At 38.6% G+C, this 13,572-nt stretch overlaps 1 protein-coding gene across 1 annotated transcript in view; it reads right to left on the bottom strand.

Moving 5' to 3' along the window:
• SPTSSB (serine palmitoyltransferase, small subunit B) overlaps positions 1–13,075 on the bottom strand; it is a 34,403-nt gene extending 21,328 nt beyond the window's left edge. The window contains exon 1 of the mRNA XM_011967459.1: positions 11,564–13,075. The gene's annotated coding sequence lies outside the window, so the exon portion shown is untranslated. The remainder of the gene's footprint in view (positions 1–11,563) is intronic.
• Positions 13,076–13,572: the final 497 nt, after the last annotated feature.

Below are 13,572 nucleotides of genomic sequence, written 5' to 3'. Positions count from 1 at the left end.
AAGACACATGCACATGTATGTTTACTGTGGCACTATTCACAATAGCAAAGACTTGGAACCAACCCAAATGTCCATCAATGATAGACTAGATTAAGAAAATGTGGCACATATACACCATGGAATACTATGCAGCCATAAAAAAGGATGAGTTCATGTCCTTTTTAGGGGCATGGATGAAGCTGGAAACCATCATTCTCAGCAAACTGTGGCAAGGACAGAAAACCAAACACCGCATGTTCTCACTCATAGGTGGGAATTGAACAGTAAGATCACTTGGACACAGGAAGGGGAACATCACACACCTGGGCCTGTTGTGGGGAGTGGGCAGGGGGAAGGGATAGTATTAGGAGATATACCTAATGTAAATGATGAGTTAATGGGTGTCACGCCCCAACATGGCACAAGTATATATATGTAACAAACCTGCATGTTGTGCACATGTACCCCAGAACTTAAAGTATAATAAAAATAAAATAAAATAAAATAAAAAAACAAGGCCCAACAAGCCATCCTTGTTTGAAAAATTATTTTTAGAAAAGGTCACAGTTTGAAGACATGCCATTGGCTAGTGATTCCCCAATTGTACTCTGAGGATTATAAAGTGCCACAGGTACCAGGGCTGAGGGGAGGCCCAAGGAGGGGCAAAGGGAGGGGCTAAGAACACCCCACTTCACTTCTGTTGGAGCAGACTGCTTTTGGTCTGCTCTCTAATTCAGTTTCTGGGTGAGATTTTGTTTGTAGAAAATATTTCTTAACTTTATTAGTCTATCTTAATATCCATGAGGGGCACGGGGAAGAGATTAGATTAATCACTATCTATAAAAAATCTGTCTTTAAAATCACATTAGATATAGTCGGAAGCACTAAGGCTTATATCTTATTGTATCATTTATTTGATGTGTCACATCAGGCATGTCATACAGTCTTTCTCAGTGTTTTTCCTCACATATAGAACAATGATATTGTCTTATGCATAGATTAGTTGTGAGAATTAAATGAGAAAATATCTGTGAAAATGTCTTGTAATTTGTGAAGCATCATAAAGATGGTTAGTGTGTCTTCAGTAGTTAGCCCCAGGTTTTGGCACTTTGCCCTGACCATTTGTAGCTTTTTTGTCCATATGAATTAAGTTATAGAATGTATGTATGATCAAATTTCCAGATGTTCCCATGTTATGGGGTGAGGGATAACAGACTTAGCAGATTGCAGATTCTGAGAGTAAAATGGAGGACTAAAAAGGTCCTGTTCTTCCATACAAAAAGATAATTGGTAAGGATAAGATTGGAGAAAATTTTGCTTATAAGGAGTTCAGGTAAAAATACTAAGTATTTTTTACTGGCTTCAAATTCATTTTAAACCAATAGTATTGTGACATGACTGCCACATAAATAAAAAAGCAGTCCAATATTCTTTCATATCTATAGAAATACGGTGTCACAGATGAGAAAAAGGGGATATGGCTTCTGGACTTGATTAGCACTCTTCCTCTAGCTGTTAAAATGGTCACTCCAGCAAGCTAAGCATATCCATACAAAGCTAGATGGAGAAGTCCTGGAAAGTTTCCTCTGGGAAATGCTGAGAGAAGATTTTGGGGGAGGAATGTGTCATGGAGGTCTTAAGAGATCTAAAAGGGATTAAAGGGTGTTATAGACTGTCGTGGAGGAGAAGATTTGGAACTATTGTATTGTTTTCAGGGGTGAATCTTAGGAATAACTTTAAACAATAAGAGCTGTCTAAAGGGGAATGGGTTATGTGGTGAGGCAGTGAGAGCTCCGTTAGGAAAATTGTTCAAGCAGAGGCTAGACAACAGCTTCTAAGGGTTGCTATGAGTCACGAGGCAGGTTTGAAGAAGATATTACTAAAATGTCACTGATTCTGAGATAGTATTTCTACAGTAGAATTAAATACTCCACTAGAGAATTATTTACTTTTTTAAAAATGTTTTTGTCATATTAAAAAAAAGTGTGGATTTTGAAATTGGCAAACTGGAGTTTGCTATTGAATGGTATTTGGATATTGTTTAACCTCTTTGAACATTAGTTATGTCATCAGTAACATGGATATTATCAATTATTTCTGCATTATTGTGGAGATTAAACAACACAACATTGGTGAAAGATCCTTAGTAATGACTTGTCTTAGCAAGGGCTCAAAGATAGTAACTTTTGTCACAATTATTATTTGTTCCTTCTATTTTCTACATGCATTTTATTTCCTCTTATCTAACAGATTCCTTTTAGGTGATTCTACTGAATCCTTCAGGGACATATGATATAAGTGGGTGAAATGATAATTCCCATGAGTCTGGTAGAAAGAATTCACCCTGAAGGAAGTTGGCAGATCACAGACGTACTGAGTCATCTGTTTTGTGTTTGCATTGATGCTTGTTTCCTACTAAACAGAGGCAACTTGTGGAACAGCTTTTCTTTGCTGTTGTTCTAAATTATAACCTGATTTTCCTGCCCATCAAAACCAGAACTAGGCCAACCTGATTGATTTATTTTTTCTTTGTTCAAAGTTTTAGGCAATAAAACAACCTATTAAAATTTTAAAGGCCCAAGCTCTCCATCGCAGAGTAGACATGATATCTGCAGCCTCCAGGAGTAAGAAGGGTTAGTAACTGAACTATTGGGCTCAGTTATGTATGTTTCTATGTCTAATTTTTCTATCAATAAAGTGAACCTAAATCAATTTTACTTAAAATTACTCTTCAATGGTTGAGTTGATAAAGGAGAAGCAGTTTACTATTCTTAGAAAAAGATCAAACACATGAGATCCTGTTCTCTCAAGCATATTGCTAAATATTAAGTAAGAATCTTCCACTTCAAATGCATTGAACTAAGGGACAAATGTACTGCGACTCCACTTCCCCATGACAGTCCTTTGGTAAAGAGTTCACATCAAAATTTTTAAGTTGTTCACTTCGTTTCTTAACTACTTTTTGCTTTTCCTTCTAAAAATCAAATTTGTACTCCACAGCATTAACTATTCTCGACTTTTTCCCTGCCAAACATGAGAATTCATTTTTTTGATTCTATAAACAAGAAACAAATTAGAATCTATAGCTAATCAAAACTGGTAACTGTGAGAGTGGGAATGATCAAGGTACAGCTTGTTATTGCTTAAACAGTTGCCTTGTTTATGATGACAAATAATTAGATTAAAAAGCTGCATGACCAGACTGTGAAATAACTTATTTAAAGGATTGTTAGAGGAACTGGGCCTATTTAACATATATTATTCATAAAGCCATGAATATTGAGTAAGCACTTTCTACAGTGTCTAATTTAGTGAGTAGTAGTGATATTATGTTTGATTACAAAGGTAGAGACAATTAGACAACATTTATAAGAAGTTGTTGAATTTTTCTGTTGCAGCTTTATACAATATGATAGCAATAATAATATGTATAAATGTATATTTATAAATATATTTTTGTATTATTTCTTTGCATTATTTTCAAATATATTTATTTATATCAACTAATATGTTTGTATATCATTTTTAAATTTAAAAGTAACCAAATTAATTTATTTTATCATTTTAAAATAAGGTGTCAATTATGTTCTTAAGAATTTACAGTTGCTAAATATCACATCAGAAGGTTATTTATTTCTAAATTTCATTTCCATTATGTTGGTTCCATTATGTTTAGCTTAAAAGATTTTAGAGAAGACCAAAGGTAAACTTTTTAGGAAAACATTTCTTTAACTCTTAACCTCACTAGAGAGATAAGGTTCTATGTTATGTGACAAATAATGCTTCTCCATCAATAGTATAATATATTTTAAAACTGTCTCTAGAAATAGTACAGTTAATCAGATTTTCTTGACTCGTTGAGTGACAAATACTGACTTTGGTACATTAAATTCAATGTTAGTGAAGGCAGATCAGATAAAGAACGTAGCTAAGTCAGAAGACTTCATTGACAACTTTAAGAGAAATATTGTTGCTATGCTAATAGATTTTGGTTTTTAATCACAAAGAATAATTTCTTTGTTTATTTATAGTTTTAACCACTGTTAAAACCATACCTGCTCTTATAGACATAAAATATCCCCTGAAATATCACAATAAAAATTATAAAATATTATGAAAAATGTAGACACCCATAATTTTACCATTTTAAAAAAACTTTGTATATTGTTAACACTTTGGATTTTTTTTCTATGCATGTTTTTCTTTCACACTTGGTTGTAATCAAAATATGTATTTAATTCTGTATTCTGATTTTTTCAATTAATTTTGCTCAAAGGGATTTTCAAATATCTTTACACAGTTTTCTAATCATCTTTCTAATGATTGCATTAGGCTAAATTTCAAGGTACCTCAAGATTTATTCCATTCGTACCACAAACATTTATTGGTCACTACTATAAGCTTAGCATTGTTTTAGGTACTTTACAAAAACTTCTACCTCTGTGCATTCTATGGGAAAATGACACAGGATGTATAGATGGTATATGAAAAAAAAAATCCATAAAATCTCTAATTCAGTGCTATTACTATCCTAGTGTTAAATATTTCAGTTTTTCATTAGGTTGCTGATTATCAGCCAAGGCAGTAAAAAAATATGTGTATATGTTTGTGTAGATCCTGTGGCAGGTTTAAATCTATTAAACTTAAACTACTTTTTTAAAAAAAATTTCTCTATCTAAACAGATATACAGCAGTCATAGCCTAGTAATAATGCCAGAAATATTTTGAGACTAAAAGAAAGTTCTGCCTGGATAGTTGATCAGGACAGCTTCTATTTTCAGTGGGCCTGGGCATGTGCGCCAGGCATCAGCTGGATATTGACATGCTTTCCTTCATGTGTGATGGCTCCGAATTCAGAGATCCCACAGTCATCAAAGGTCCCTATCTAAGTAATTAAAATAAAAATGTTTTTGAGTGAGATTTGAAATTTCCTATGAGGATCCCTTTGGTAGGGGAAGAGCCCAAGCATATTCTCTCAGATAGAAGTAGAAGAAAGCAGCAAAGTTACTGGGTTTCCATATGTTGGTCACAGGTTAGCTTTTCATCTCATTTAGATGGTAATAGATAACTCCATACGAGGAGGCACTATGCTAATTTTGATTAAAGGTCACGCATAGAAAAAAGCATTAGATTTTCAACAGAAACAAAAAGATAATACAACACCCTTAGGTTTAGATAAGACTAAACTTCAAATAGGATACAGCCATATATATATATATATTTTAATTATTTTTGCTTTGTTTTCTACTTCTTCATCTGTGAACATTCATTGATGCTTATTTCTATGAGACACAATTAGAATGTTCCAGGACATAAACATAAACTAATATTTTGGCTATCTATGGGGAATGTAAGTGTGGTATTATTACCCCAGAAAAGTTGCTCTGGACATGACATCTTGAGCTTTTTTCCCTCTTTCTTTTTTTTTGAATCATTTTAACTTTCTTTTTCAATAGGGTACTTACATTTATTCCAAAATTCTCTTTTTAATATTTTTATAGATACTGAACTCAAAGTGATAACTTTAGCTTGGAATTACTAATTGACATCCTTTGATCTTATAATGGAGCTGAAAGAGTAGGAATGCAATACTTAAATAGCAAAGTGTCACCTGGAAACTGCCATTTTATACTGGTAATAGTAGTAGATATTTATTGAGCAACTAATGTTTCAGAAGTTTGGTAAGCACTTTATATGAATTTCTTTATGCAATTCACTTAGCAATAGTATAACAGATGCACTACTTCTATACCTGTTTTACCAATGAGGAAATTGGGGCACTGGGAAATTTTAAAACTGGCCCAAAGTCTCATGGTGAATGCAGAGCACACACTCTTAACCACTCTCTCAGGCTGCCTCTCTATATAAGGAGTTCTGATCATAACCTGGCAAATCATTTATCCATCCTTCCAGCCAGCTAGCCACTGAGTCAAGTATTTAGCAAGGATGTAGGAGGGATATAAACTGTCAATAAGATAGACACGGTCACTGTCCTTGGGCTGCTTTCTAGAGAAGAGGAGGAACAATTAAGCAAGCACCCACACCCAGTGTGGTTTATGCTATGATAGGGAAGTGTAAGGTACTCAGGGGCATAGAAGAAGACTCTAAGCTAGTCTGGAGGAGGTGTCAGGTCGGCAGATCAGAAAGTTGTCCTTATTCCTATGTTCTCAGACATTTTGTCACAAAAGGCATATAACATATCCTCAGAGGGAAAGGTCTTTGAAATAAGGTCCTCTTCTGTCTTGTTACCCGAGGGCCTGCCACATAGTAGCTGGTCAATGAAAATTTGTTGAATGAATGAATGAGAATTCTAATGCTCCATAATAACTCCATTGTGACACGGGGTCTTTTGACTTATTTCTAACTTTATCTTTATTCTGAATTTCTTAAACACTTCTCCTCTAAGTCTGAAATAAATGCATCCTTATGACTTGCGAATTCAAGTCTCTGCTCCCTTTTAAGCCATTACTAAAAGCTCTAGTCCAAGAAAGCTGCTGCACCCATAATATTTCACTAGAAAGAGACATCCCCAGGTCTCTTTTAAACCAAGTGCACTGAAGTAGGAATTCTGGGACAATCTGGTAAAGCGGAGACTGGTTGCTTTTTTCCTCTTTTTTTCAGTTGGTCTGTGGGATTTGATGCTCTGCTCACTTTCCATAGTTCTGAAAGACTTGTTCTCCATTTACCTGGGCATGGTGGCCTGGAAATTTCTCTTACCTCACTTCTCCCCAACTCTTTCACTCTTCAAACGGTATTAACTTTGGGGAACTAGTTCTTAATTATTTACCACACACTTCTCTGGAAGACTGTAAGAATCCAGGATGAAACTAGAGGAAGAGGCCAAAAGTAAACTGAAAGAACAGGCTAATGATTTCTCTGAGCAAGAATTTTTGTTATTATAATGCAGTGATTTACATAGGTTGTAATTCTCGAGAGCAGGTGTTGGGTTATGTCTTCCTTATGCCTGCTTGGAATGCCTTTGTGCTAATGTGCTATTTTTTCTGATGAAACAACAGCAAATATAGGCAGCAAAATAATGTTGGTGGTTGAAGCTAATGGCAAGGGGAAACCAAAGCTTCCCAGGGGAAGAGAGAAGTTAACTGGGAGCTAGTAATCTTTTTGGCGAGTTACAGTGGCCAGGTTTGTATGTGATTTTACATTTTTCTAATTGCATCATCTGAATTCCTAGCCTGATCCCACTATTTAAAATTGTACCTCATTCTTTTCTCCATTTTATGTTTCTTCAGAGCCCTTATCTTCATTATGTGATTTACTTACTATTATTAATGTCTGACATATTGGGAATTTTTGTCTGTTTCGTTTATTACTTATCCAGGGCCTAGAAGTGACCTGGTACAGGGTAGGTGTGCCATAGTTCATTTATCTGTTGGATAAATGAATTATTAATTCTGATGAAAGCAATATTTTAAAAGTAACTATAACCAAGTTTTTTCATACATATATTGATTTTATAAACAAATGGCTGAGCTGGGCACAGTGGCTCATGCCTGTAATCCTAGCACTTTAGGAGGCCAAGGTGTGTGGATCACCTGATGGCAGGAGTTTGAGACCAGCCTGGCCAACATAGTGAAACCCCATCTCTACTAAAATACAAAAAAAAATTTAGCCGGGCATGGTGGCAGACGCCTGCAATCCCAGCTACTGGGGAGGCTGAGGCAGGACAATCGCTTGAACCTGGGAGGCGGAGGTTACAGTGAGCTGAGATCACACCATTGCACTCCAGCCTGGGCAAAAAGAGTGAAACTCTGTCTCAAAATAAATAAATAAAAAAAAAATAAAGTAAGTTGCTGAACATTAAAAATTATTTTATATAAATCTTGTAATTAGACAAAATATTACAGTGGACTTCAACAAAAGCTTTGATAGTCAAAACCCACATGAATCAGCATGATATGCTCCTCAAAAACATACACATGGAAGAATAAGCCTGTGCTGGTGAGAATGGAAAATCCGGAGATTTCCTGAAGCCAGTAGACTTGAGTCCTTAAAGCTAAGGGTATGGTTTGTTTCAATGAACTTATAACTGTCTGGCAGCAAGGCTGAGGCTGCTTGCCACCCCCATGACACTCTGAGGCTCACTAGTTTTATATTTCTATTTCTGTACAAAACATTATCATTTGATTTCGTGGTTCTTAGTACAGGATCAGGCAGCTTGTGGGAACTCAAAACATAAAAGATGAATAGAGGAACATATTAATTATTTGGGAGTGTCTCCTGCATTTGAGGTTGACATAATCACAGCAGATGCTTTCTGACAATGACATGTTAGTATGCTGTGAAGACTTCAGTGGCTGCTCCAGTTTTTCCTCTTCCCAAGACTCTCTGGCTTTTAGGGCCAATCTAGTGTAGGCAGAACTGGGCTAATCTGAGTAGAAAGCAAGTACACTTTTGGCTGAGATCCGGGTACCTTCCTCTGTCACCCAGTGTGGGCCTGAACAAACTCAACCGCTGGCCTGAATCACTGATAAAGGACTAGCCATATCTAGAAGTAGGAGGAACAAGTGGCCTCACAGGTCCTGGGTTAATATAACGAGTGGATGAGTTCAAAAAGATAGAGCATTGCAAGTGAGTTCTTTGTAGGACTGTACTAATGACATCTGACTTAATTCTAAATGGAGAAAAGTTTGGGCAGGCAGGTAAACATATGTGAATCACATAGTTGTGTGACACCTGTGAAATTCTTAAATATTTCATATATTTTAACGTGGTCATTGGGGGAAAAGCCTCACATAAACTATTGGTCAAATGGTACATGGGGACTCATCAACTCTAAGTTTTAAACCCATTTGTTCTTTTAACACTCTGGAAAATTTTTTAAAACCAGCTTTATTGAGATACTTTATTGAGATATTGACAATTTACCTACTTAAAGTACACAATTCAACAGTTTTTAGTATATTTACAGTATTGCAACCATCATGACAGTCAATTTTAGACTATTTGCATCACTCCAAGAAGACACCCTGTACCCTTTAGTCACTCCCCTTTTCTCCCTAATCTTACCTTCTACTCCAGTCTCAGGAAACAACTAATCTACTTTCTCTGTAGATTTGCCTATTATGGATATGTTATGTAAATAAATCATATAATACGTGGTCTTCTTTCACTTAACATACTCTCTTCAATGTTCACCCATGTTGTAGTGAGTATCAGCCACATGATTTTCATTGCTGCATAATATTTTGTCATTTCATTCCATACTACATTTTATTTATCCATTCATCATTCTGTAGACAACTTGGGTTGTTTCAATCAACTTCTTTGGGTGTTATGAGTAATGCTGCTATGAACATTTGTGTACAGTTCTTGAATGGACATAAGTTTTCAGTTCTGTTGAATATATGCCTAGGAGTGGAATTGTTTGATTATGTGGTAACTCTATTTTCAACTTTTTGAGGAACAATCAAACTCTCTTCCATAGCAATTGCACCATTTTACATCCCCACCAGCAATACCAGCAATATGTGACAGTTCAATTTTCCCTACTTCTTACTAACACTTGCTATTATCTATTTTTATTTGTTTGTTTGTTTGTTTGTTTTTTGGTAATAGCCATTCTGGTTGGTGTGAAGTGGGATCGTATTGTGGTTTTGATTTGATTTTCATTTCCCTAACCACTAATGGCTAGTAAACACCTTCTCATGTGTAAATTGGCTGTTTGTACCTGCTCTTTGGAGAAATGTCTATTCAAATTTTTTGTCCCTTTTAAAATGGGTTATTTGTGTTTTTGTTGTTGAGTTCTTCATTCTCTGCCTTAAGAGTGGAGGATGGTTGGAGGAAGAGAGTCTCAGACCTCTCAGTTGCTCTCATCTAGAATAGAGTTCTGAAACTCAAAGCTGGGGATGATGAGTAATGCTGGTAGTCTCCTTCTCTCAGGGTATACTGTAGATGAGAGTCTAGGTTGAGAGGGGGCCCTGTGTTATTGGCTGCACCCATCCATAGTGGAACGTCATCACACTCAACGGGAGAGGGCGGGGAAACATATTGTGGTTCAAGCGTCACAATTGTTTGCAGTTCTTACTGAAATATAAGAGATTGTCTTGAATATATATTTTCTTCATGCTATATGTTCTCAGGACAATTTCCAGGAACTTTAAATGGTTATTTATCTATAATTTTCACTAGTTATTGTTGTTTTTAGGGAGTGGATTTGAAAAGCTCTTCACATCACCATTCTGGAAGTGAGTCCCGTTTGGATCATTTTTTATGAAATGAATATTTTGTTTCTTTTATAGTTGGTGGTAAAATAGTGGTAAAACTCTCTTTATAATTAGCATAGTAGAGATAGAATTGCTGTATAATTACAAAGGGTAGTTTTTATAAAGTATTTGCAAATTTACAGTGAATTAAGAAAACCAATGAGAGTTGAGGACTGGTTGACTTTCAACTTCAAATTGACTTTCAACTTCAAATCTAGTCAAATTCTAGAATGTCCATGTTTTGACAAATAATTTTTAACTTATTGCCATTAAACAGTTGTAAAAAAAATCTGAATAATGAGAGTGACAGTGCATTTCATACTACAGCTTGTTGGTTTTGGTCTAGTTATCTGTGTATAAAGCCATCACAGTCATTGAAAAAGTCACCAAAATGACCTGTTTTAAACAGCATAGGAATAATTCAGATGTGGAAATCAAGTTATTAAAAATTCAACATTTTTGTGTATACTTTTTAAAATTTCACTAGCAAAAATGACCATGTATTTTCTAATTTTCGTCTAATTCAAAATAAGTACTGTACCACAAAGTATTTTTGAAAACCAACTTTCCCAACTCCCCTGATGCAGTTATTTGGACTTTGGGGGCTAAGTCTTACATTTAACAATTCTTCAAACTCCTTATCTGGACTGGGCTCATATGTGAATTGCCAACCAGCTGAATGTCACTTTAGTTGAAACAAATCTGGAGTCCAACTCATATTTAAAACACTTCTCTAAACATTTCCCCACCTTCACCATCCCCACGGCAAAGGTAACTATTCAGCTAACTCTAGCTGGCTGTCTTTTGGTGAAGAAGTTTGGTTACTTATAAAGGATCACTTAAGTATCTTTGAGAAAATACATACCGCTTAATACTTACAAGAGAATGTTAAAATGTATTCCTTGTTGGAAATTCTTCACTTTTTGGCAGGTGACTTGTGTGTACTATTGCCTAAAGTACAGTAGTTTAAGTCGCTTATGGGCAGAGAGGGATTGTATAAGAGCATGGAACCAGGTAAAGATGAATATTTAAGAAGGAAACCAAGCACATCCCAATGACATTTTCCTGAGTAGCTAATGGACTACACAAAGGTAAATAGTGAAAATAGCAAAGTAATTTTCTCTTCTTTTAGTTTGGAAAGTTTCAGTGTTAAAGTTTGGCTTCTATTGAGTGAAACATCTTAGTTTCCCACATAGTGAAAGGTAAATGGAAAAATCCATCAATTCTGAAAATTGTAATGCAGTTAAATAATAAACTGATAAATTGCATTAAAGCTCAGTATTAATTTTTTCTCCTATAGAGCAGGAATTCTATCCTACTAAAGCTACTTAACAGTTCAAGTAGGTATTTTGGAAGATGCTTACCTCCTAGTTGGGTGTATCTCCCTGCGGCTTAGGTGAGCGCCGAGGCTTTGGCTCCTCCCCAGCTGCTGCGAGCTTCCCACTGTGCCGGGCGCCTGGGAGCCTCCCGGAGTTAGGTGTTCGGCCCCGCCCTCAGGACTATTGCTAAAACTCAAATTCTACCTGGCTAATTCCGGTGATTAATTATTGACAAAAGGAAAACACTCCTACGCAAACTTGTGTCCAACCGCACTGCTCCCAGCGACTCCTTCCAGAAGAGAATGCCTGCTGCAACACTCCCCTCCCCCCCTTGCTCTATGGTCCCAACTTCTCAAACGCTGCCACTCTCAGTCCTGGGCGATCAGACTGGTCCTTGGAGGAATGCAGCTCAACGACTTCCACATTTTAAAATTTGGTTTTCTGCAGCTCGTTCGCACTTCTCCAGAGACAAGCCTCTCGGGAGGGGGCGCTTTCCCAGTGCAGGGGAAGCAGGGGCTCCGAGAGCAACAGAGGCGGCTGAGGCGTCGCTGTCACCTCCGGCTGCTGCAGTAAAACCCCGAGCCGAGGCGGCGACGGGGAGGAGGGGATAGGGAGGCGCCCTCCCCCGCGCTGGGGCTGGGATCCCCGACACTACTGAAGGGGCACGTCCTTTGGCTGTGGTAGAGGGGCGGGCCGATAAACAGGAGGTGAGAAGGTGGGAGCTCTGGGGCTTTAGCCTAAGCCGCGTTAAAGCGCCCAGGGAAAGCCCGCGCCCAGCATCCACCGGGCTGCAGACTTCGGCAAGGGGGCGAAGAACCCCTGGTGTAAGCAGAACAGGACTGCGTCTGAAAGTCGGCATCAGGCTGCTAAGTGAGCCAAGGGCTCGGGCTGGGGCAGCGGGGGGCCAAGCAAGCATCCCACCTCATTTGTTTGTCAAAAATCGAAGAAAACAAAGCCTTTTAGCACTGGCAGCTAATTTTGGTGCCTCTGAACGTGTGAAACGCCCCTCCCCGCCTCACTCGCATCCTGCCCCCTTGCCAGCGGTAGCTGGGAGGTTAATCTTTAAAAAGGTGGACTCCGCCGGGGAAACAGATGAAAGGATCGTGTCCGGAGAACTTGTGTGTGTGCCCACTCACAAGTGCAGATAATTAATCTGGGCCCGGACTGCGGCAGCAGGGCAAACTGGGGAAAGAGGGCTGGGAGGCGGCCCGGTGGTGCAGAGACGCGCAGCGCCTGCTTCCGCGGCCCCCGGGCTGGCGTGCCCTGCGCTTACGCTCCGCGCTCGAATATCTTCCCCGGAGGGCTCGGAACCAGCGCGAGCACCTTCCCTGGAAGCCCACATCCATCACCCAACGATCTCCTCTCCATCGAGAGCAGGGCTTGCTGAGAGTGGCGGAGGACCTTGAAGGCTCCCAGCTCTGTATCTCCGTGGCAGAGACGCTTTCTGCTCGAGGCCCAGGGGAGACCCGGAGCGAAAGCCTCTTCTGATGAATGAGCATTTGGGCAGTATCTGCCCATCAGCCCCCACTGCCGAAGGAGGAGACACTGCACATGCTCGGCGAGGGCTGATAGTGCTAAAGCGCGAATTTTGGCTGCTGGCAGGTCTCTGCTCATCCTCAACGCGCTTTCAGCGGGTTCCACACTGCCAGGGCTACGAAGAGGGAGGCTCAAACGTTATTGGGCGGTGGTATCTCCATGCAGGAGGGAGGATGTCCCCAGAGGAAGCTAAAGGTAGATGGGGGCAGGGAAGGGAACCAATAGAAACAGAGCACCTGCTTGGAGTCCCTGTTAGCCATTTTACATAGTTATCATTTCCTTCTGCTCCCGTGTCTAAATAGCAGCAACCACTGTTAGTGTTATTTATTTCTTTATCACATTCCTTATCTCTTGGCTTCTGCCGACACACCTTGCAATGCTGGCAGGGTAGATATGACCACTCAGGGCATGTAGATCAGGAAATAGAAACCCTAAGAAACGACTTTGCCGGGGCTACCAAGTCCATCTGTAGTGACGCCAATTCTATTTACACTGGTAAATCTTATTTTTCATTATCT

The sequence above is a fragment of the Mandrillus leucophaeus genome, unplaced genomic scaffold (genome assembly GCF_000951045.1).
Source record: "Mandrillus leucophaeus isolate KB7577 unplaced genomic scaffold, Mleu.le_1.0 Scaffold1198, whole genome shotgun sequence".
Taxonomy (NCBI): domain Eukaryota; kingdom Metazoa; phylum Chordata; class Mammalia; order Primates; family Cercopithecidae; genus Mandrillus; species Mandrillus leucophaeus.
The sequence above is the reverse complement of the archived record's forward strand: the minus strand, read 5'-3'. Positions and strand labels throughout refer to the sequence as shown.